Source organism: Taudactylus pleione, unplaced genomic scaffold, assembly GCF_031769625.1.
Source record: "Taudactylus pleione unplaced genomic scaffold, aTauple2 ptg000288l, whole genome shotgun sequence".
NCBI lineage: Eukaryota > Metazoa > Chordata > Amphibia > Anura > Myobatrachidae > Taudactylus > Taudactylus pleione.
In genome coordinates this window covers 1,532,451-1,558,447 of record NW_028284690.1, presented here as the reverse complement: position 1 = coordinate 1,558,447, position 25,997 = coordinate 1,532,451, and positions in this window count along the sequence as shown.

Sequence of the window (25,997 nt, the reverse complement as noted above, 5' to 3'; positions counted from 1 at the left end):
GAACCCCAGCACCTACAGTGAAGAATAAAATGTAGATGAATATAAAATACAATATGATATATACCCACTATAATAGTGATGTATGTGAATAATTTGCTGTTGGTAGTGTCGAAGCCGGATAATTGGCTGAGACAGGATCGGTTTAAAATGAAATCTGCACAATGCCATTTTGCGAATGGCAATGAGATGCCATTTTGCGCCATTTTAGTGAATTTCGACCATTATAAGTACATACAGCGATGCTATTATTTAGCGTTGTGCGATTCCCATGCAATAGAAAGAAGTTAAAAGTCCTCATCATATAAATACAGACAGTCACTAAGATATATAAAATGATCAACCCTTCAAAACACGTACCATGGTGTACTCCACAAACATGTAGTCGCACAACGCTAACTAGCGTCTTTTCTCAATTCCCCAATAGTTACACACTGCACACTTACATAAAAAGGTTCCCTAACTTTAAAGGTTTGTGTTATCTGGGAAGAGTACTTCCAGAGGTTATGACCCTTACACATGGTGAAATGCTTGGTATTCATAAAAACACACCATCACCATATCTTCACACACAGTATGAACACAGAGACAAAAGAAATATGATACCTGGTGACGTACATAAAGCCACACAGTTAATTAGTGAGACAACTGGCTTTCAAGTTTTGGTAGCATTGGATCCCACCAGGATCGCTCGGGGTACACTAAATTTTAGATATATCCATATATATAGATATATTGCTAAATTAATAGATAATATCACCGAGATGTATGATGACACGTTTAGTTACACAGGTAGGGAGTTGCAAGCTTACAAGAAAGAACTCGTGCAACATAGACTAGTGCTAAATTATTTAACAGCTGTCACTGGAGGGTATTGCGTAACTTTGGCCACCCAATTTGGTGTAAAATGTTGCACTTACATTACAAATGATACCAGCTATCCCAAGGAGGTGATAGACCGGAACATGGATGCAATTCTGCAGTTAAAATGGGAATTTTGAAAGAACCATAATGCTTCAGTGGCTGAATTAGAGGAGAAGGTAGAGGCATGGGTTTCTTGATTGAACCCAGTGAAATGGTTCTCAGGTCTAGGAGAGTGGGCCCAGGAAATGATTGCGAGCATAGGTAAACTCCTGATCCTCATGCTGGTTGTCATCATAATAATTGGCTTATGTGTCAGGTGTGTTCCTACTGTGTTGAAATGTGGATAATGTAAAAATAAGGTAAACCGGAAGAATGAAATTATGATGGTGGTCAGTAGTAACAATATGAATACTGAGGTAAATGTAGGACTGCATTACAACCCTGAACTAGAAGGTACCATCATATGATGTATAAGATTTAGACGTGCCTGAAATGTGTTATTAAAATGTTATTTTAAAACATCTTAAATAATGTAAGTCCCTATTCCCCCTCAAGACTTCCTTTATAGGTTAGGTGCATCCCCACATCTTTCCCATGATCTTCCAAGATCCGCAATGTGTGCATAAGGGTAGTTTTATGTCCCCTCCTAGAGACACATTATTGATGGATTAAGAATCACCTTGTGCCATCCCATGAATTAACATTAAATAATATGTCAATGCTAACTAGCGTCTTTTCTCAATTCCCCAATAGTTACACACTGCACACTTACATAAAAAGGTTCCCTACCTTTAAAGTGTAGTATTCAAGTTTTATTCACTATTATTAATGTTGTGAAATAAATGTAATTTGATATCTAAGGTTTAGTACATGGTAAGCAGACCGTGTTTGGTGTTGTACTGATCCACTGTGTCTTTGCAGATTTACAGTATCATCGGTGAGAAGATTGCAACATGTGTCTGCAAACTATGGACTATAGAGAGTTAAACATTAAAATGTACTCTGTAATGTAGCCAGCTTAGATTTATTATGCAGCAGGAAACAGGACACAAAGAGCTGTTGGAGGCTGGATTGTGTCCATACGAATTGACCTATGAACTGTACTGTAACAGAAGAACCAGGAAGAAGAACCAATGGAATCATGCCAAACTGTTCTATTGTATTGCCTATCCCTGTAAGAGTATATATGTGGGCTCTCTAAAGCTGGATGCCAGTCTGCTTGCTTTGCTGTTGACGGAGGTTTCTACTTTGATGCCGGTATCTGGGTCCAGAGCGCATGCATATGTAGCGACTGTACCTTGGGTCTGTATAATTTATTTGCGCTAATTGTATTTAGATCACAGCATGTAACCATCTGTTTTTATATTGAATAATAACTTTTTGTGATTTGGAACCACACTCAAAGCCTGAAAGCATTTATTTCTTGTGCGACTCATAATGCTAAATAGCGACAATTTTAGAAGGTATAGGTAGGTAGGAATGGATAGTAGGGTTACTGTGGTATTTGTTGTTATATGTGGGTGGGTCAGTTTGGTATTTGTTGTGGATGTGGGGAAGGACAGTATGGTATTTGTTGTGGAATTGGGAGGTCAAAGTTGCATGTGGTGGTAGCAAATGAAGTGACCCAAGTGGTGTGTGGAGACACGTAACGTGGTCCAAGTGGCATCATCTCCTATATCTGTTCTTTCCTATGTCAGCCTCTCAGCTATTTTCTTGCCTTTGCCAGCATTTTCCAAGTTTCCTCTGTGCCAGCCTTTTTGCCCCTTTTGTGCCAGCCTCTCTTTCATTCCTCTGCCCATCCTCTGTCTATGCCAGCCTCTCTGCCCATCCTCTGTCTGCACCAGCCTTTTTGCACATCTGTTGTTAGCACCAGTCTCTCTTCCTAACGCCTTTTCCCATCACCCTAGGTAGAGGCAAGAGAGGGTCAGTGTGAAGGAAAGACAGCCATCGGCAACACTAAATCTCAGCAGGAGGAGGAACTAGCAGGCAGACCCCCAGAACTGCACCGCCAGAATCCAATCTTAAGAGGAGACGTCCCAGACAGCCACCAGATCAGTTGTGAGCAGTACACTCCACAGGTCACAACACTCAACAGGGAGACAGGGCAGGTTGTAGATAGACAGTAGAGAAAAAAGAAAGTCAGCTCTAGTCCCTGCTGTGTAATAGTGACCCTGAAGGGTCGTGTCCAAAAAACAAGGCCTCGGCTTCTATTTGGTCAGTATTATGAAACCTACAGGGATGCAGGAGAAATCCCCCGACTCCGCAGACTTTACCACCCTGCATGGACTGGCACAGGAAGGGTGTCCAGAAATGTCAAACAGGGAGTATTTGAAAGCCCAGGAAGGGGCTCCAGCAGTGTATATATCTTCTCCATTCGGCTGCCAGGCCATGCCCCCTTCAAATTTATTTTTATTAACACAATAATAGATGTTAAAACATAATAAAATGTAATGAATATATATTGAAACACAAACCAGCTAATTAGTAAAACCAACAAGCATAAATTAGCAACTTATACTTGTGGCCAGAGGTAGCAAGGCTAGTGCATGCATAATTTTCATTAGTAATATGCTTAATATGGTATATTAAAAGGTTGAAGTAAGGATGGATTAGTAGCTCCTTAAAATTAAATTTGCAGGGGGCGTGGCCTGGCTGCTGCACGAGAAGGAAGCAAGAGACAAGGACTCCTTCCTACACAGCATTAAAACTGTGCAAAACTTCTCCATATTCAGAGGAAAACAGTGGTCTTTTGATCTGACACCCCCCTGCACCCTGCAGTACAGAGTGGTTCTCCTTTACCGAGTCCCGATGCTCCCGGTGGTGAGGCCTGGCACACATCCAGAAGTCGCGGCCTCAAGTTCCGCAACTCCCCGGGGGCATCCGACACAGCATCTCCGTGTGGACGCCGGTTGAGGTCTCATACTGTCACCATCAGCCTGGTGGACTCCCTGGGTGTAGCGGCGAGACATCCCTGTGGTGCTCCTGGACTGCCTGCCTCCCTGATGGGAGCCTAGCTGCTGCTGATCCTTTTGCGGCCTCCATCTTGGAAAGCGGACCCCGACTCCCGACTCTCTGGTATCAGCTTCCTGCACTCCTCTCCTCGGCGTCTGCAGTGAGTGATCTGTCAGCTGGTCTGGGGTCTTTGCTCTGCCTCCTCTGTTGTGTTGGGTGTCGGGACCCAAAACGGTGCTCTCACAGTCACTAGAGCCACAGCATATTCTCCCTGCCTGTCACAGATGGCCTGGAACATACATTAGCCAGTTGCCCATCCAACCCTATCTCTCTCTTACTCTGCATACGGATACCCTATATGCTATCACCTTGCTGTGAATAAACAGTAATATCTTATTTTTCTGTTCCATTTGGATATGAGTGCATTTCTCTCTTAATGGTTTCTAACAGTGTCACTCTGCTGCCACCTTGTGACTAATGTGATACATTACTCCACAAGGAATATCCTATATTTCAGTATGCCCCCATGGCTCTGATTGCTTCCTAATGTGACTATTTTTCCACCACCATCGCAACTGCACATCACATAGCATATCCCCATTTTTCCAGCAATTACTCAAACACTAAATCTCCAATTAGACCTATAAGCAGAAAACATGGGGCCTAAGAAAAACACCAAACACCTAAAGGCATCCCTCCGGTCAGCTTTTTCAAGACTTCATCTGCGACCCCTCCACTGTCAATGGATTCCACACAATCTTCACGACCATGAATGTCACAGGATAAGCCTGCTTCTCCCCCTGCTGCCTCGTCCCCACATACTTCCTCAGATGATGCTTCTATGGACGAACCTATCACAGTGAGGCGGATGCTGCAGCTCCTCGGTGATCTTAAGAAAGACATCACAGCCGAATTAGCCTCTACTGTTGGGGAATTGAAGCATGATGTCGCTGAATTAGGTGGTCGCAAAGACCTTCTCGAGAATAAGATGGGAGAGATGGTCGCCTCTCACAATGACCTAATATCTGCCCATGAAACTACCCAAGTGGAACTTTCTGCAATCCGAGATAATATGGTTGATCTTGAAGACAGGGTTCACAGGAACAACCTTAAAATCCGTGGAATTCCGGAGACTATACAGTTTTCAGAACTTCCTGAGTTTGCCATGGCACTATTTCAGAAATTACTCCCGGATTTACCTCCCACAAAACTCCTCTTAGATCATATTCACCGTCTCCCTAAGGCTCGTAATGCACCTGAGGCGCTCCGCGAGACACTATCATGAGGATGCACTACTTCCATGTGAAGGAGTGCCTACTTCGAGCATCTAGAGATGCTAGTCCCTCTTCCGCTGTATTGGGCAACTTACAAATATTTGGAGATCTTTCCCCAGCTACATTAAATAATAGAAGATCCTTCTTTGGCATCACATCAGCTTTACGTCAAGATCAAATTCCATATAGATGGGGTTTCCCAACGAAACTTATTGTCACTTACGATGGCTCTACAAAAGTGCTATGCTCCCTGGAAGATGGTATAAAAGCACTGGACCTTTGGCGGATCCCATATGCTACCAAATCTACTGAACGTACACCTACAATTACTTCAGATTGGTCCACAGCGGGCAATAACGGCTGATTGTTTTATGACCTGCACTTCCTCACTTCAATTTAGTTCTTGTTTCTACGTTTGCGATATTTCACATATAGTGGCCGTTGGTCATCTTTTTGAGTTTTTTATAGCTCATACAGTTCCTTATAACTCCAACTGCCTTTCTTACAAGCCGTTAAGATATGGATCATCATAACTATTTCATAAACTGTATTTGTTCTCAATGTTGATCGATGCAAGGTGTATTTGTATTGCCGTTCTCTTTATTTATTATTGCCATAACAGGCTTATTTTTTTTTTTTGAAGTGATATATGCTATTTTAGTTATATATGATGTGTCTTATACTATTGTTAAGTGCTATTTGTTATTTTGTTCCCAGGTGGTGGGAACCGTGTCACTACCCCCGTGGTTCTACCATTTTCGCCACTCTGTTTCGTGACCCCTCTGACTCCCGCCGTGGAATCATTTATGTTTATATCCCCTTTCACCCTTTTTTCTCCCCTCTGTCTTTTCCCTCCCCCCATTCAGTTTACAGGCTATATGATGTTTATCTTTTTTGCTTTTTTTTATGTCAGTGTTGATCGACCCAGTATAGATAGGATATTCTTGCTGTGTTTCCGCATTTTTCTAGATTTGTTAAGATGGTAAATTTTATGTCCATTAATGCCAAGGGTTTAAATTCTCCTCAGAAACGTGGGATTGCCCTCCACTATTTTAGAACCCACAAAATGGATGTTATAGCGATTCAAGAAACCCATTTTGCCAAAAGATGCTTCTCCCACCCTCTCTGACCCCTGTCTGGTTATTTTGCTTCTGGCCCCACTAAAAAAAAAGGAGTGGCAATCCTTTTTCATCGCAACTGTAACTTTGTTTTAAAATCCCAAGTAGCCGACCCCCTACTTAGATATCTTGTTCTGATAGGGGAGTTGGAGGGGAAAGCTGTTACTATAGCATCTGTATATGCCCCAAATACTGGTCAAATATCCCTTATTAGAAAAATTTTCAGGGTTACCCAGAAGGTGTGCTCAGGACAGATTATTCTACTTGGTGGCTTTAATCTAGTCATAGATCCTCGATTGGATAAATATAATAATGCAGATGGTGGTACTTCTGCTGATCCTACAGGTGCTTCAGGGATCTTTAGCCGGTTGATCCTGGAGTGTGGTCTGTATGATGTTTGGCGGGCTATGCACCCTACGACCCATGATTACACCTTTCTTTCTCGTGTGCACGGATCGTATTCCAGGATCGATCTTGCCCTTATGGATAAATGGTCACTGCAACAGGTCAGAGGTTCAAATATCCTCCATATCACATGGTCTGACCATGCCCCTTTGACACTCCATTGGGATTGTGGTGGATCTTTCCCTTCCACCAGACCATGGAGATTCAATCATTTTCTTTTATCCTCTATGGAGGCAAAGCAGGCCATCCAATCCGCTCTTTTAGATTACCTCCAAAATAATAAACCCTTGGATACTACACCCTTTAATTTTTGGTGTGCCCTTAAGGCAGTCCTTAGAGAATCGGTAATTCAGGTAGCATCTAGAATCAAGCATCAAGAAGTTCAAAAGCAAAAGGAAGTAGAGGCTAGACTTCGGGCCTTAGAAGATCAACATAAATCTGACCCTTCCAATTCCATTCTTTTACATGATATTTTAAAAGTTAGGGAAGAATTAGAGGTTTATACTTTGAAAAAGATCAATTTCAATATTGATAGGATGAATCATAGATTCTATGCTGATGGTAATAGGGCATCCCGTCTCCTGGCTCTGAAGCTTTGAGGAAAAGTGGCTCGTGCTTCAGTTCGGGCCCTATATAATTGTTCTGGAGCCAAATTGACCAGTCCACTAGACATCTCTAATGTTTTTGCAGAGTATTACACTCGCCTTTATAATCTGAAAGATGATGCACACACAGCTCAACCCACATCAGAGACTCTCTCTGCCTTTCTTTCAGACCTTTCTCTGCCCTCTCTCACTGACCAGTCTTTAGAATCCTTAAATACTCCCTGGACAGAGGGAGAGGTGAGAGATGCCATCAGGTCCCTGAAACACAATAAAGCACCTGGACCTGATGACTCCTCTAACAATTTTTATATGGAGCTTCAATCAGATCTTATATCGGCACTGATGCAGGTGTTTGAAGCGGGGACTAATTCAGGCTCATTCCCTCCTGAAATGCTTGAGACTCGAATTATTACCATCCTCAAACCAGGCAAGGACCCCACTCATGCCCAAAATTAGCCCTACTGAACACTGATATCAAATTATATGCAAAAATAGTAGCCAATAGATTGAGTCCGTTGCTTCCTGATTTAATGAACCCAGACCAGGTGGGCTTTGTGTTAGGCCGAGAAGCTCCTGACAACACATGAAGAGCCTTGAATATCATTAAGCATTTTACATAGGTAAAGGACCCGCTTCTGGCTCTTTCATTAGATGCTGAGAAAGCCTTTGATAGGTTACACTGGGGATTCATGAAGGCTGTCCTTTCCAAATTTGTTTTTTCAGGATTGTTCTTAGATGCCATTCTCGCACTGTATAGTTCACCTGTAGCATGAGTTTGTTGCAATGGTTTCCTGTCCTCTTTGTTCCGTATAAGCAATGGTACCAGACAGGGTTGCCCTTTATCTCCCTTAATTTTAGTTTTAGCAATAGAACCTTTAGCAGAATATATCCGCACCCCCCCCCTCCTTCATGGACCTCTCATTAATGCTTCACAACATAGAATCTGTCTTTTTGCGGATGACGTCCTTCTGTTTGTAACACATCCGGAAACCTCTCTCCCAAATTTACAACAGCTGCTTCATAATTATTCTGTGGCCTCATATTATAAATTAAACGCATCTAAAACTGAAGTATTGGCTATAACCGTTCCATCCCAACTCCTGTATTCCCTTAAATCTCATTATAAATATAACTGGCAATCACTGTCTCTCCGCTATCTGGGTATCTCTTTGTCAGCTAAAGAAGACATTCTTTTTTATTATAATTATGGCCCTCTGTTGAACCAATTTAGTGCCTTCACAAAAGATTGGATTAACCATGAGGTCTCCTGGATGGGCAGAATGGCGGCTGTTAGGATGACTCTTCTTCCTAAACTCATGTATTTGTTTAGGTCAATCCCCAGGACCCTCCCTCCCTCTTGGTTAAATAGATTTTATGCAGTGTTAAACAAATATATCTGGAATAATAAGAGACCCAGGATTGCGAAGAAATATCTAATGATGTCTAGATCGTCAGGGGGCTTGGATTATCCCAATTTAGCACTCTATCAAGCTGAGTGCTTGGTCAATCAGTTTAGTGATTGGTCAAATGTTCTTAATCCTAAACCCTGGGTTAGGCTGGAAAGCGATATGCTAGGCAAGCTCCCCCTTTATGATTTACTCTGGATTCCATCCAGCTCTAGAGTTTCTTTAAAATCTATGTCCAGGGCGACATTAGCTTCTCTCAAAGCGTGGGATACCCTATCTACCCTTTTACAATTTAACCTGCCATCTCTCCACCTATCTATTCAGGGTTTATCATATTTAATCCCAAATCTAAATTTATATTCCTGGCACCTCAATGGTATCCGCACTCTTCGTGACGTTTTTATAAATAATACTCTCCTTTCCTTCGCACAATTAGAAGCTAGTTTCTCAATTCCCTCTAGAGATTTCTATAAATTCCTTCAAGTCAAGCACTAGATTCAATCCTTCCCACACTTGGTAGGCTCTACTGGTATGATTCCTCCTCATGTTTTTTCACGTATATCTTCAACCTCCCGCAGAAGAGGCATATCTTTTTGGTAATCACTAATACTTACAGCGGAAGAACCAGATGAGCTACCAGCTATTATTAAATGGGAACATAATTTAAATATATGTCTATATCCGCATGTATGGTCCCAACTATTTTATCTATATTTAAAATGTCTAGATATATTTCACATATTGAAATGTATATGAAATTACTCTATCACATTTATTTGACCCCAGATAGATTAAACAAAACTTGGCCTTCCCAATCTAGTTTATGTTGGTGTCCATGTGGTCAATTGGTGAGATCTTCCATATTTTCTGGAACTGCCCTGCTATACGTCCCCTTTGGCTGGAGGTGGAGGATTTGATCCTGAAGGTTACTGGATTGCGGCAGTCTTTGTCCCCCTCCACTGCTCTTTTACATATATTCCAGGATGATGTCCCAGTTAATCACAGATATTTTATAGGTCATGTATTTATTGCTACCAGGGCAGCCATTGCTCAGTTCTGGAAGCAGGATATGGAATTGGTATGAAATACTGTCGGCCGCATGGCCGGCAGTTCGATTCCCGTCAGCGGCAGCCCGACAGAAGCAGAGTGCGACGCAGCAGAAGCCCGACAGCGCTGGAAATCCCGATCGTGGATAGGTAAGTATCCACTAACCTAACCCCCCTAACCCTAACCCTCCTTAGGGGTGCCTAACCCTAACTTCCCCCCAAGTGCCTAACCCTAATCCCCCCTCTAAGTGCCTGACCCTAACCACCCCCTTCCCCGCTGCCTAAGCCTAAGTCCCCCGGGGGGGTGCCTAACCCTAAGTCCCCCCCAGGGGTGCCTAACCCTAACCCTCCCTCCCCCTAGCCTAACCCTAACCCTCCCGGGGGGTGCCTAACCCTAAGTCCCCCCCGGGAGCCCTAAACCTAACCCTCCCTCCCCGCGGCTGTCCGCTCGCGGCACCCGGCATCACTACAATCGTGATGCCAGGCGCCGGTCTCCCGGCATCGGGGAAATGCAGGCATCTACATCTAGACGCCCGGCATTTCACCCTTGCCGGGATAAGACAGTCGGGAAGCCGGCTGCCGGTATTTAGGCAGTCGGCTTCCCGATTGTCTCCCCAGGATATACCTCCTCCCCTCTCTTTGATAAAGTCTAAAATAAATTACAGTTTCCTGATGGAAACCTTAAATTGCCCGTATTCTTCTTCTGCTAACTCACCAAAGATAAAGTGGTTCAGCTGGCATGAATTTATCACAGTGGGTCCATGCCTTCCAATAAACACAAACTGACAATTCAAGGTTTTGATGTGTTTTGTATTTAGATTTGTCTATTGCAGTTGTGAAGTACCCTCTACTGTTTGTGTATGTCACACACTGATTGAGACTTGCTTTTTTTTTAATATAATACAATTTCTTTTCTGAATGATTTTTGCCTGTATTCCCCCATGTGTTTTTTTTCCATCCTTTTTTCTGTACCCCTTCAGTTTTATTTGTAAAATCCAAAAATTCAATAAAAATTAATGTTAAAAAAAAAAATTCAATTTGCAGTTCAGAAATGTACTTAAAACATTTTAATTTAATAAAATACAGTCCAGCTATTCAACTTGATGTATACATAAGCATGTATTTAACAGTGATATATTGTTCTTTTATATATCCCTGGGGTTTTTAATTGTCCATAATGCATACCCTATATTGAGTAGACGGACATAAGTTGTATAGCAAGCATCAACAGCCCAGTATAGTTAGTAGAAATCACAGCTCAAATTATAGCAATAAACTGATGAACTAATTTGTTATTATTACTTAGATATAGCAGTGCAGCCTAGCAATGTTAATAAGAAAAGTTACAATAGCCGCAATCAACATGCTTACCACTGCCCAGACAGACCAGAATGTTTTCCTTCTATCTATCTCTCTCATTGGAGGTGAGGCAAGAACTCACAGGGGCTGATTGATTACCGATTGCAACTGCGATTACGCGCGCAATCGGCCGATTGTTTTGTACTATGGATGCGTATGCAGACCTATCGCAGAGTGAAAGATAGGAAGTGCCATTTGTGGGAGGTGACGCGGGTGGTCGGCAAAACGCAGGTGTGTCAGGGTGTTTGAACACCGTTGCATGAGTGTGCATAAATGATCCACTGCGATGCTGTACGCAGCTTGAGTACTCATAGCGTGCGATGAAGTTAGCAATTTCTGAGTAATGAGTGTGCATGAGGCTGCGATGGTACTCAATAGTACTGATGGTTTCGCAGTCTTGCTAAGGATTATGGATGTGTGTAAGGTAAAGTGAGCATCCTTATGTTGTGCTGCGACGGCATAGCGATCACAATGGATTAGCATAGTATTGCAGTGAGACTGCATGCGTAATCGCTATTGCAATCGCAGTTGCGATCCTTGCTGAATCAGGCCCACAGTCTGCTGTATTTGACATGCTCCACTCTATTAGGTGTAATTACCCAAGCTGAAAATACCACTTGTAACCCAATTATAGCATAGGATCTCTGCGGCTGTCTTCAATGTTTGATTGCAATGTGCTTCCTGTTGCTGGAGCTCGGCTGTTACTAAATGTCTTTGCCGCTGACTGCAACAAGCTCCAGTAAGCTTATACAGCTGGATGAGCTGAAAAGGCTGAATAAAAGCTTTGTATTGACACCACACTTCCCGGACTCCTCACCGTCGTGCTTTGGAATATGCATATCACTGAAAGACAGTCATCTGACGTTTTTCTCCGCCCCTTTACTAAACGGTTTCATCAGAGGATGACTGTCAGGTCCATTCACTGTACTTATAAACGCTAAGGAACCACATAGACATAAGGGAGCGTTTCTTCAATTATTGATTTAGCTTTCACTTCTTTTTATCCCTTGTTTTCATGGCCCTTGACACATAAAAATATAAGTAACATATATAAAATCTTTTTTTTAAATGTAAAATATAATGTTGTCTATAAATTTGAAGTGCCTGACATCATGGAGATTTATGATTAATACTTATATTATTTAATACCAGCAGTGCCTACCCGTCTCAGCCGAGTGATTATTAATTTCAGCTGCTGCTGGAAGAAGCCCAGTAAATTATCTCTAATGGTTTCCTGTTGAGAAAGTATATACTGTATGTGTGGTATGTGTATATGTGTGATGTATGTAAATGTGTGGTATGTGTGGTGTGTGTTGCCAATTAACATGATAGTGAGATGATACATAGCCTATGTTACTCGGGGGATCTCAAGGAACATTTCAGTGAAAACCCAATCAAAATCGGTTCAGTAGATATATACATACAACCATAAAGCAAAAGTCCTGCACCCGGGTGGCAGTTCATAGGCAAACGCAGGGGGGGGGTTCCGTCTGCCTAAAAACCCCCCTCCCCAGCCCACACCATGACCACAATAGAAATAGTAATATAATAGAATGTTACTAGTGCTGCATGTTCTTCTCAGTATCACAAATGAAATAATTAGCACCACCTGTGGATATTTTAACATGTATCAGTGAGTAATAAATAACCTGTGCACCAACTAGGAGATCTGGAAAACATTCACTGTTAGGGATGCACTGCAATAGAGCCCAAAATGTACATATATGTCCAGGGCAGTGCTAGGTTATTCTGCTGCTCCTCCAGGCTCCGGCCTTGCTATAATACTCTTGAATGCTGCCCACATCTAAATATAAACATTCAGCTCAGGCAGGATGGCCCTACTGCCGAATCTAATGGCTTATTGTGATCACTGATCCTGTATATGCTGGAATTATGTCACACAATACACTTTGTATGACGCATATTAAAGCTGGTTAAGTGCTAATTCTACCCTCCTTATGGACTGGCCACACACTCTAAAATCAAGCATTTGGAACCCCCCCTCTAGAAATCCTGCGTTTGCCACTGAAGTTGGTGATCACGGAAGTCGGGCGTGCCCTTTTCCCAGCAGCACTGTCATGAACCAAGTGAAGATTTTCTCCTAAGCATTGTGAAATATCCACTAAAATGAACTGGAGAGCTGCATATGTGTGTGTGGTGTATTTAAATTTGTGGTATGTGTGAATATGTGTGGTGTGTGTGTAGCCAGGGGCGTTTAAAGAGAGGAAGGGGCCCGTGTGCACTCCTCGTGTGGGGCCCCCTCCTCTCTCTCCGGTGGCTGGTAGCCGACTGACGCGGCTGGCCAGCCACCGGAGCATTAGTAGACTCCGGGCACTAGAGTGTGCCAGGAGTCTACTGCGCATGCGCAGAACACCGAAAAATGCCCACGGTGGTCATTTTTACGGTGTTCTTAGCAGCAGTGACACCCGACGCAGGACCTCAGACAGGTAAGTTTCAAAAAATCTGGGTGCAGTGTGTGCGGTGCATCCATTATAGATACGCCACTGTGTGTAGCCAATTAACATGATAGCGAAATGATACATAGCCTATGTTACTTGGGGGATCTCAAGGAAATCCTCAGTGAAAACCTGATCAAAATCAGTTCAGTAGATATATACATACAACCATAAAGCAAAAGTCCTGCACACGGCTCCGCTCTGGTGGAAGTTGGTGATCATGGAAGTCGGACGTGCCCTTTTCCCAAGCAACACTGTTACAACCAGGCATTGTGAAATCTAAAACGAACTGGAAAGCTGCATATGTGTGGTGTGTATATATGTGATGAATGTAAATGTTTGTTATGTGTGAATTAGGGATGTGCAGGCTCGGATAGGTTCGAGTTTGCACGTGGAGTTCGGATTTTTCCCTCCAAAAAAACGGAACTCAGAACGAGGCAAAACGTCATCTTACATGGACGAACATCATCATTCCTGGTCTTTTGTCCAGGAATGATGATGTTCGTCCATGTAAGATGACGTTTTGCCTCGTTCTGAGTTCCGTTTTTTTGGAGGGAAAAATCCGAACTCCACGTGCAAACTCGAACCTATCCGAGCCTGCACATCCCTAGTGTGAATATATGTGTCAGTGTGTGTGTGTGTAGCCAATTAACATGATAGAATCTTGCTATGTTTCTCGAATGTTCCCCAAGAACATTTCAGCGAAAACCTGATTAAAATCGGTTCAGTAGTTCTCCAGTTTATTGGGAACATACATACAAATTAATATTTTTTTAAATACCTTAAAAAATAATAAAAAAGGTAAAAGGGAGGGGGTAGACGAGGAAAAGAGACAAAAATATAAATAAGGGGAAACCACTAATTTTTAAATGATCTTTAAATAAATAAAACTACATTAATTATTTAAGTTGTAGATCATTGCAATATCATATAGTAGTATGCGTTACAAATATCACTAATACTGTATTTCTAACTATATCAAAGAAAAGGTATCATATGAACAAACCCTATAACAAATTGTTCAATTCCACTGTCTCATTAAGACCAGTGGGATCAGGGGCTGGCTGGCAACTTTTAGCCTGGGGGGCAAATGCATTCAGGCGGCCCTGACAGAGGAGTAGCGCGTGTGTCCGAAGAATATGCCTGCTACGGCGCCACCCCCCCTCCAGTGTTCCAGGGAGGAGGTGGGTCCATATGGGATTAATGTAAGGTAAAAATAAAGATTAGGGCAGCCCCCTGTCGTAGTGCCCATATGCAGTGCCCCCGTGTGCCACAGGAGAGAACACCCTTATGCAGGCCTCCAGTAGTGCCCCCAGTAGTAGTCCCCCCCCTTGTAGTGCCCCCAGTAGTAGTAGTACCCCCATTTGCAGTGCCCCCAGTAGTAGTCCCCCCCTTGTAGTGTCCCCAGTAGTAGTAGTCCCCCACCCCCCTTGTAGTGCCCCCAGTAGTAGTAGTCCCCTCCCCCTTGTAGTGCCCCCAGTAGTAGTAGTCCCCCCTTGTAGTGTCCCCAGTAGTGCCAGACACCCCCCCAGTAGACACACGTAATATAAAAAACAAAATAAAAAAAAACACTTACCTGAATCCCCGCTCCCGCCGCCGCCATCTGCTCCTCTGTCTGTCCTCCCGGGCCGGGCCGCTCTGCATTATGGGAGAGACGTCATATGACATCATGACGTCTCTCCCATTGCTCACTGCGGGAGCCGGAAGATGGAGCGGCTCCCGCAGTGGGTGCAGCAGCAGCTAATGAGAGTCTGACAGACTCTCATTGGCTGCTGCTTACAACAAACACACAGCTGCCGGAGCCGGCGGCTGTGTGTTTGTCAGTGTAGCGCTGACCGAACTCCGTCCGGTCAGCGCTACACATGCGGTGCAGTCTGTGTCACCGTGACACAGACTGCACCGGCCCACGGCCCGCATGACGCTGCGGCCCGGGGGGCACATGGCACCCTGCCCCCCGGCCCAGCCCGCCACTGAGTGGGATTTAGACTTTTTATCTGGAAGATCCAGAATGTTTCCCTTCTACATAATGTGGTGATCTCCCCCTTTTAAACTAACCTTAACTTGATTGAGAGCCTTCACAGAGAGATTTATTTGTTACCTAGATTACATTCTGATACATGTCTTGAGAAGCTATGTTTTACACTATTTAAGATGTTTTGTCTATGCTCCAAAAATATTTAATTTAGGGTATGTGTGGTATGCCCAATATATTGCATGCCACAACCACATTCTATCAAATAAGTGACATACATTGAGAAGCAGTTAGGGAAACTTTCAATATTAAAAGTTATTCGGAGACAAAAGAAGAAAATTGAGTACTCTTCTTCAGGACAAATCTGCATGTAATGCATTTGTCTTTACCACATTTAAAAAACACCTTAGGTTTTTCTGGTAATCTCCAAAAACACTCCATATTACAAGGATATTTTACTTTCTTTTTAAAAAGAATTGCAGGCTCATTTTCAAATTTTGTGACTTAAAAAATATATAATTTTACAATATATTATTTTAATATTTTCTTGAAATTGTGGACCTAGTACTTAATCTATCTCAAGAATTAGAGCATCCAGAAGTTTTCTGATCCCAGCAGTATTGGTGTTGTACTGAATTATGAAAGACATGTTAAAATCTTCATCAGAGTTACACCTCACAATCCTTGATTTCAGTTTCAATAGATTCAACCTATCTTCATTTCTTACCTTAGACAATGCATTCTCTAGGACCCCTTTGGGGTATCCTTGTTCTAAAAAGGAGGACTATAAGATTTTAGCCAGTCTTTGAAAACTATTGTCATCAAAAGTTTCTCTTGATCCTTAAAAATGGATGCTTAGGAATATTATTCCTCCATGCATGATGATGACTACTCTTATAGTTCCAAAAAATTGTTTGCATGTACTTTCTTAAAAAATGTTTCCATACAGATCTTATTTTCTTTTACTGACAGTGCAATAGTACAAAGTGCTCATGAAAGTTAGACCAAATAAATTAGCATGAAGTGACTATTAACTGAGTGATAGATTGATTTTCATTTGTGACGAGGACCCTCAAATTATCAATATATTTCCCATAGTCGACCAAGTTTGCCCCAAAACTGCCCCATCCCCCAAATGAACAGCTTTTTCAGACATCCCATATATAGGTTTGAGAAACTCAGTGTGCCTTCGTGTCTGAATATAAAACTGTGAATTGAAAATAAAATTAACTGTGCTTGGGTCCCTATCTAGATAATGTTTTACAGCCATTCTATCTTCATGCAGAATATTAGACAACAAAAGATTCCACATAGCATGTTACAAAATAATAATGTATTCCAATTCACAGTATTAATCATATTTAAAATATGTGTTGTATCTTTCAGGTAGGACTTAAGAGAGGCCACATGTCTCTGCAAATAATTTCCACAAATTTCAAAAGGTTAGAAGTAATTGCCAGGGTGAGATGAGGGACTTTGCACTTTGGGTGATAAAAAGTAGGGATTACCGGTGTGCTATTATTAAAAAATGATATATTTCCTTGGAAATTGTGCCATCATTCACAGCCTCATCCAAAACGTCTTTAAACTGATTTTCATATTTGGCTGTTGGATTAAAGGGGAGTGTAGAATAGAGATGTGCGCCGACCCCCGTGTTTTGGTTTTGGATCTGGATTGGTTTTGCCAAAACCGCCCTTGCGTGTTTTGTTTTTTGGTTTTGGATCTGTATTTTTTTTCTTAAAAAAATGATAAAAACAGCTAAAATCACATAATGTTGGCCTGTTTTTGTTCCTACTGTATTATTAACCTAAATAACATTTATTTCCAGTCATTTCCAATCAATTTTGACCACCTTACAATATTGATTTTTTTTCATCTAGTTTAGGGCCAAAAGGTTGCATCCAGCTAGCTGGCTGACTAAGCTAAGCGACAGCAGTGGGTGGCACTAACATGTGACAGTTCAGCTTCCAAGTTCCAACACTGATACAGTGTGTTATACAGTGTGGGTTGGATACACCAATAGTGCACTTATTGTGACAGAAGTGTCGGCAGTGCGGGGTGCTTGCGGTGTCCTCAATGCAAGAGTGCCAGTGGTGTCCTCAATGCGGAAGTGCCATCGGTGTTGGCAGTGTGGCGGTGTTGGGAGAATGGGGGTCCTGGTAGTGTCCCAAGTGCATAGTGCCAGCAGTGTGGGGGTGCCAGCTGTGTCCTCAGTGCAGGAGTACTGACAGTGTCGGCTGTGCGGGGATGCCCTCGGTGTGGGAGTAGCATCAGTGCGGGGTCGCTGACGGTGCCCTCAATGTGTGGGGCAGTAGTGCGGGGGTGCTGGCAGTGTCCTTAGTGCAGGGTACTGGCAGTGTGGGGTGCTGGCAGTGTCCTCAATGCAAGAGTGTCAGTGGTGTCCTCAATGCAGAAGTGCTGTCGGTGTTGGCAGAATGGGGTTCCTGGCAGTGTCCCGAGTGCATAGTGCTGCCAGGGTGGGGGTGCCAGCGGTGTCATCACTGCAGGAGTACTGATAGTGTCGGCTGTGCGGGGATGCCCTCGGTGTGGGAGTAGCATCAGTGCGGGGTCGCTGACGGTGCCCTCAATGTGTGGGGCAGTAGTTCGGGGGTGCTGGCAGTGTCCTTAGTGCAGGGTAATGGCAGTGTCGGCAGAGCGGGGGTGTCAACAGTGTCCTCACTGCAGGAATGCTGACAGTGTCAGCTGTGTGGGGATGCCCTCGATGTGGGAGTAGCGGCAGTGCTGGGTCGCTGATGGCGTCCTCAATATGTGGGGTAGTAGTAGTGCAGGAGTGCGGGGGGGCTGGCAGTGTCCTTTGTGCAGGGTGCCAGTGATGTTGGCAAAGCAGGGGTGCCAGCGGTATCCTCAGTGCATGTGTGCTGACAGTGTCGGCAGTGCAGGTTTGCCGGTGGTGTCCTCAGTGTGGGAGTGCCAGCAGTGTGGGGTTGCTGATGGTGTCCTCGGTACGTGGGGAGTGTAGAGGTGCTGGCAGTGTCCTCAGTGCAGGTAAAGCGGGGGTGCCAGCAATGTGCTCAGTGCACGTGTGCTGACAGTGTCAGCAGTGCAGGGGTGCCGGTGGTGTCCTCAGTGTGGGAGTGCCAGCAGTGTGGGGTTGCTGACGGTGTCCTCGGTACGTGGGGAGTGTATAGGTGCTGGCAGTGTCCTCAGTGCAGGTAAAGCGGGGGTGCCAGCAATGTGCTCAGTGCACGTGTGCTGACAGTGTCAGCAGTGCAGGGGTGCTGGTGGTGTCCTCAGTGCAGGGTGCCGGTGGTACCGGCAGAGCGGGGGTGCCAGCGGTGTCTTCAGTGTGGGGGTCCTGATGGTGTCAGCAATGCAGGGTGCCAGCAATGTTGGCAGAGGGGGGTGTTGGCAGCAAGGGATGCTTCCAGTGCCCATATTCAATGGGCTTAATGCTGATTGGCTGAGAGCTGTGACAGACGACTCTCTCAGTCAATAAGCGTTAAGCTTGCTCAATGTAAAACCTTGCAAACCAACAGCGGGATCGTGAGGTTTAGTCACACCTATTTAGGACAACCATTTACTGGCCATCTTGATGATGATGATGATGATCTCTAGATCTTTCAGCAAAGAGGCTTTTGCTGCATTTAAGCAAATTTTCCTAAAATCATCCATAGTGACTTTAAAAAAATCCCTCTAGGTTTGCACCTCTATATTGTAATGGATAGAATTCAGATTTATTCCTAAAATCATGGCACTTCTGAATTGTACAGATGTGCCCGCATACATCTATCCTCCGTGTGCTACAAGTCGCGCCATTCATAACTGGGAGCTCAGTGTGACTCGGTAGCGCTGAGCGTCTTTTTCGTGCATCTTCTTACCTCGGCATGGCACGACTAGAAGGGCTGTTTAACGCACCCATCTGTAGGTTCCCTTCAGATTTCATTTTATGGAAATCCCAACTAACAGCAATTTCACAAAATACTATGAACTTAATGATTAAAGATATTAATGGTGACAGCATTCAGGGCTCTGTAATCAACACAAAGCTTATAGGTGATCCTGCTTTAAATGTAGATGGACTAATAAAGTCAAGAGCCAAATTGCCTTTTATGTATTATTTAAGTGCAGTCAATTTGTTCTCAGATAAAGACTAGATGCAGATGAAAGGGATTGGAGCCCCAATGCATTACGGGTTGAGTCTCTCATATCCAAAATATCCAAAATGCTCCCATATCCAAATGCTTGGGGCCAAGGGTATTTTGGATATCAGAATATTACGTATTTTGGAATATTTGCATACCATATTGAAATGTCTTAAGAATAGGACCCAAATCTAAACACAGAATGCATTTATGATTCATATACACCTTATACACACAGCCTGAACGTACATTTTTTACAATATTTTCAGTAATTTTGTGGTTCAAACAAAGTTTGTGTACTAATATGAAATTAATTTATGTTTCATATACACATTATACACAAAGCCTATAAGTCATTTTATACTTTATTTTTAATAATTTTGTGCCTTAAACAAAGTTTGTGTGCAATAAACCATCAAAAAGCAAAGGTTTCACTATCTCAGTCATGCTGAAAATATTCCGTAGTTCGGAATATTTGGATATGGGAGACTCAACCTGTATCTTGTTTCTTTTCTAATACATTCAAGTGGTAATGATAAGTAGAAGGTATACATTTATAGAGAGCTTTAGAAGTAAGTCATATCATTCTCTGGAAACAGTGTAATTTACATATATCAGAACAGATTATTTCCTTGGTCTGCTAGTCAATTAAGTTTGATTAACCAAAATATACACATAACAGCCAGAAATTTACAAGACTAAACAATATCTAGTACAAGTTTCAGACTGTGCTTATGTGAAGTAAAAATGATATTATTATAAATTGAATTTATTATATCTGCTATTTGATTTAGATCTCACAAAGGATAAATTAAATTGCTTCTATTTTTCCCCCAAAAAAAGAACCACTATTTCTTAAAACTGCACAAACATAAGCTAAAAACTCTAAACACAATTAAATACAATTAATATCAGTATAATTTCAAACTACAAAAATCACTTGGTAAATATATATTATTATAATCGAAATACAAAGTAGCAAAAACATCTCACAAATCAACAATAATTAATCAGTGAGAGCCCTGTATTATTATTTTGAAAATAGTATTTATCGGGGGTGCAGCCTATAGTAATGATTTTAACATAAAGAAGGGAAACATGTTATCTCAAAGTGGCGCACAAATACAAAAAAAAATTTAAAACTTCACTTTTACTTGAATTACAATAAAAGATTTCCTTTTGTGAACATCCACCAGTGAAATATTAAAGAAAAGGAATTATTCCTAAAAACATACAGAATAGGTTTTATGTAATAAGGGCCTGATTTAGAGATTGTTTGCCATTGTGCATGCATGTCAGCTGCTCTGCGTATGCGCATCAATTGTTTTGCGATTGCGCTCGCACAGATGATCTATTTGCAAAGTGAGTGACAAGTTGTCTGCGTTTGGGAGAGGTAACAGGGTGGCTAGGCAAACACAGGTATGTCTGACCATTTAAACAGCGTTTCATGGGCATACATAAATTAGCTATTGCAATCTCCTTTGCAGCATGAGAGCCATCTGCATGTCATGAGAGCTGCAATGTTTGCGGCTGGTCACACTTGCCGCATGGCTTCCCGATCTGCATCAATGTTACCGATATTTACATTGTTGTACTTCGGATGGATATGAGAAGGAAGCAATGGGTGCCCTTATGCTCGGGGAAGCTTTTGAAACATTAGCATATTTTCACAGCTGCATTCCGTGCAAAATCGCAGATGTGATTGCATTAACGTACATCTCTGATGCAGGCCCTAAGTCAGAAATGTCCAATAAAAGCAGAAAGATTCCCACTGTGTGTTGTGTATGTTTATTTCATAATACAGATTTGGGTTATTATTCCACCCTAGATGCTTTATTTTTATAAAATGTACCCAAAGTCATATACAGGGAAATCACTCACAGGGTTCTACAATTATTTGGCGGTGTGGGATACAATTTTTAAGATGTAGGTAGTATATATCTTGTAGAGAAAGTATAAATATTAAAAGAGTATATTGGTACCTAAGATTTTTACTTTCTCTACAATATCTATACTACCTACACAGTGGCATAACAATAGCCCCCGCAGACCCCCCACGGTGGCTTGGGGCCTGTGATTATGCAGATTCCATGCGGTCTAGCCGTCCACATGGAATCTGCTGAAAATGTCCCTCCAAAAATGGCCGCCTCCTAGGAGGAGACAAATGCTAGAGGTCCTACTTGACCTCTAGCATCTGTCAGGGAAGCAGAGTGCGTAGCGTTACCTGGAAGTGCTGGGAACATTGGTGCTGTTGGGAGAAGATGCAAAAACTGCATCTTCTGCCATGTAACCCCTGGCAATGAGCATGGAACCCCTGGCAACAAGCATGAAACCATTTGCAACAAGCAAAGAACCCAGAGCATGAAACCCCTGACAATGAGAGGGTAATTTAAAAGTAATTAGAAGCCTTAAGGCTCATAGACACTAGACGATGTGCTGTATGAACGATATTGGTGAAAGATTTCCCTTGAACATTCTGTTATCCAGGGCAAACAATATTGGGTGTACACACTGAAAGATATCTTTCTGTGACGCCATCCTGCCACATCTCTGAACAAGCAATTCTTGACAATATCATCAGATTGGCCTGCATGTACGGACAACTATAGACATTGTTAATGACCCACAGGAGCGCGCATTGTTCGTCATTCACTGCATACACACTGAAAGATATGAATGATATATCATTGAATGACATCGTTATAGTCCATAAAAATTGTCTAGTGTCTATGTGGCTTTACTGTGAGGCATAAAATGGTGCCAGGGGCATAACTGTGTAATGGACATTATGGTGTGTGGAATAATGTGTAATGGGCATTATGGTATGTGGAATAGTGTGTAATGGGCATTACAGTGTGGGCCATAATGTGTAATGGGCATTACGGTATGTGGAATAATGTGTAATGGGCATTACTGTGTGTGGCTTATTGTGTAATGGGCATTACAGTGTCTGGTATAATGTGTAATGGGCATTACGGTATGTGGAATAATGTGGAATGGGTATTACAGTGGGTGGCATATTGTGTAATGGGCATTGCGGTGTGTGGCATATTGTGTAATGGGCATTATGGTATGTGCCATATTGTGTTATGGGAATTACGGTGTGTGGCATATTGTGTAAGGGGCATTACTATAAGGAGGAAAAATGACAAAATAATATAAGGGGCATGAATCAGGATTTTTTTATTCCTGTGTTAGCCAATATCTGGGCGTGCAGGTTTCAAAACTGATGTATAAGGTAATCTTTTCCCACAAGGCCACACCCCTTTTTGCAGCACATGCTTACTGTGCACGCAAATTATTTATTTTTAAATGTCTAATGGGGTAGGGACACATTTTTAACTGTTCGCACTGGGAACCAATTTGTCTAGAAATGGCCCTGTTTGTTTTACGAAAATGCCATGAGGGTCGCTAGAAACTTTTTGGCAGGGGGGAGCAAAATTTATAGTTAAGCCACTGTACCTACATCTTAAATATTGCATCCCACACCGCCAAATAATTGTAGAACCCTATGAGTGATTAGTTATTTCCCTGTATATGACTTTGGGATTCAGATTCAAGTTCCTATGTCTTTAGATCTGTTACTCTTAGTAAGGTAGTTAATTGAATAGGCCCATGGAAACTTGAAGGTTTGTATTTTTCATTGCTTAATTTAAATAGACATTTGGCTATCGGGATACATCAATAAATAAATTTTTTAGTTGAGGGAGATTTATCCAAGCTAATTCAGCTTGATTTTTATCATTTAAACCTTAAATGTCATTGAAGGCGTTTGGCTGCCAAATTCTAATCAGCTCCCCCATTCTACTTGAAGAATTCAATAATGTATCCAAGAACTGGTAGTGATCCATGGCAAAAATTGGATACATGTGTGTTGTGGCCCAATGTGGTTATCAAACGTTTTGCTGAACACCTGCAAGAATTTTGGCAAATAACCCGACAGAGGATCTTTCTAACAATGGCCTGGCCCAGGCCAAGGCTTCACCTTTTGTGAGAATTAACCCTACTTTCTTTCTTCCTTTTTTTTAACGTATTTATTTTACATTTTATGAAAAGTACAAAAATGTATGCAATGGCAAATAAATTATTTAGAATATACCAAAACAAAATGCATGGAGTTGCATATGAACATAAAAGGTACAAAGCTAACAATAGATTAATCTGAGAGCAAAAAAAAAAAAACATCAAGTGCCAAAACTCATAATAAAATAAACTATAAATAACAATACAAAATATAAAGTGAGAACAAATGGAGATCGTAAAAAGATAGGAGAAAGAACGAAGAAATAGAAGGAAGAAGCGGAAGTGAAGAGAAAGATGTAAAGGGAGACCAGGAAAATAGAGAAGAGGCTTAGTCTGGGTCAATGTTACAAAATAGGGAAGTTTAGGCAAAATCCCCAAATTGAGGAAAAAAAGGGAAATAGCCATGGTTGAATGGAGAAGTGGTAACATCAGAGAGTGAGGTCCGAAAAGCCAAAGGATAGGGTCCCATGTGGCTTGGTATTATATAAAAACTAGTCACCGAAAACCATAAGAAACTTATGGGAGGTGTTGTGAAGGTAAGTCGATATATTTTATCCATGGCTGCCACATGCCAGATTTTATTTATGAGTTGCTGGCGAGAAGGAGGGTCAATGCATTTCTATTGTCTTGCAACTAAGCATCGATACGCACTTAAAATATGTAAAGAGAGCATATCGGCTTGCTTGGTAAGACCCTCAAGTGGGCAGCCAAGGAGAAGAGACCAAGGGGACTTAGTCATGGGTACCTTAAGAACTTTCAACAGAAGATGGGTAACCTCATCCCGAAATAGAACTATCTTAGGTCAAGACCACCATATATGTAAGTAAGCACCCACCTCTCTGCAACATCTCCAACACTGATTTACATTTACATTGTGTAAAAATGCAGGTACTAAGTACCATCTGTAATATATATCTTATATGCATTTTCCTTGATTGAGGAGGAAATAGAGGACTTAGATACCCTTTCCCATACCACATACCATGTGTCCGCATCAGCTGGGCTACCCAGATCCTTTTCCCACTGTAGTTTATGGCCTGGAAAGTCTGGTAATTTAACACTAAGCAAGAGATTATAGAGAACAGATATGATACCCTTCATAAGAAGATTACGGAGGCACCGAGACACAACTGGAGTTAAGGATCTGTTTATAGAGCTAAGGGGGAGAGAATTGATAAAATGTCAGACTTGAATGTAAGTAAAAGAGGAAATAGAAGGTATGCTAAACTTATCTTGTAAGGAACCAGAGAGGAGGACCCACCTGTATCGAGGAGATCAGATACCACTCTAACACCTCCCTTAATCCATGAAGAGAAAATGCTGGGTTAAACCACACAGGGGAAATAGGGGATGGATAGGAAGTAACTTTGAGGTGAGTTAAGATTTAACAGGACCTTAAAGTCTATGAAATTAACCCTACTTTCAATGAATCAGTGGAGTTAATTTAGGACAGCATCAGAAAAACAAAATGATACTGAGGCATCCAGATAGTAATTATGGTAGAATTTGTCAGGCAATTTAATCAGAGGTTCAGGCTCTGAAATGGGAACATGATTTTGGCTTGCAGAAATGGCACAGATGGTGGTACCGCCTGAGTTACTTTCAGCTCATCAACTCAATCTTGCATAATAGTGACATAAAATAAAACACTAGCTGTGTTATGGAAGAAAGAAAATACTAAATTATCTAATTAAACTCTATATAAGAAAAGATTTTAATCACATAATCGGACAAAATAAAATCATTTAAATCATGTAAAATATTTTAGCAGCAAGAATTTTTAAGGATAAGCAATTAGTAGGCACATATACAAAGATAAATATAATATAGCAGAGACCATTCAATAAATCATCTACTTCAATTTAAACACCATAAAACAATTACATCCATTCAAGTTCTTGTACCAATAATTCCGGAACCCCTGGTTAATTAGGGAACTTGTCCATCACCATCCAGATAAAAGGGCATTTCAGTTGCTAGGTCATTCTCCTCTGATGTCTTTCATTCAGCTTGTGCACTTTTTCTAAGCACTATATTCTAATCACAAAGATCTTTTTTTTGGTGGAGGTTTATGGCAAAATTTAACTCTTAGGAGTATATTTACTAAAGATTCCAGTTATCTTATAGAAGGTGCTAGATAAATGATCAGTAGAATCTGATTAATTGGTTTCTATGGCAAATAACTTGTCAGGGTCAGACGCTGGTGATTTTTAGTCTGGTTACTGGTGTCACCACCTAGTCAAGAGATTCCAATCTGGAGACTGAGAGTCGAGGGAACTAGGTGGGGAGACAGCAAGAAAACACTGGAGGGTGTAGGTAGTAGCGAATACAGGGAACACTAGGGAGTATCGGTAAAGAACAATGTAGAGCACAGGTAACACGGGAGAGACTATCACTGAATATTACTGAAGAAAAGT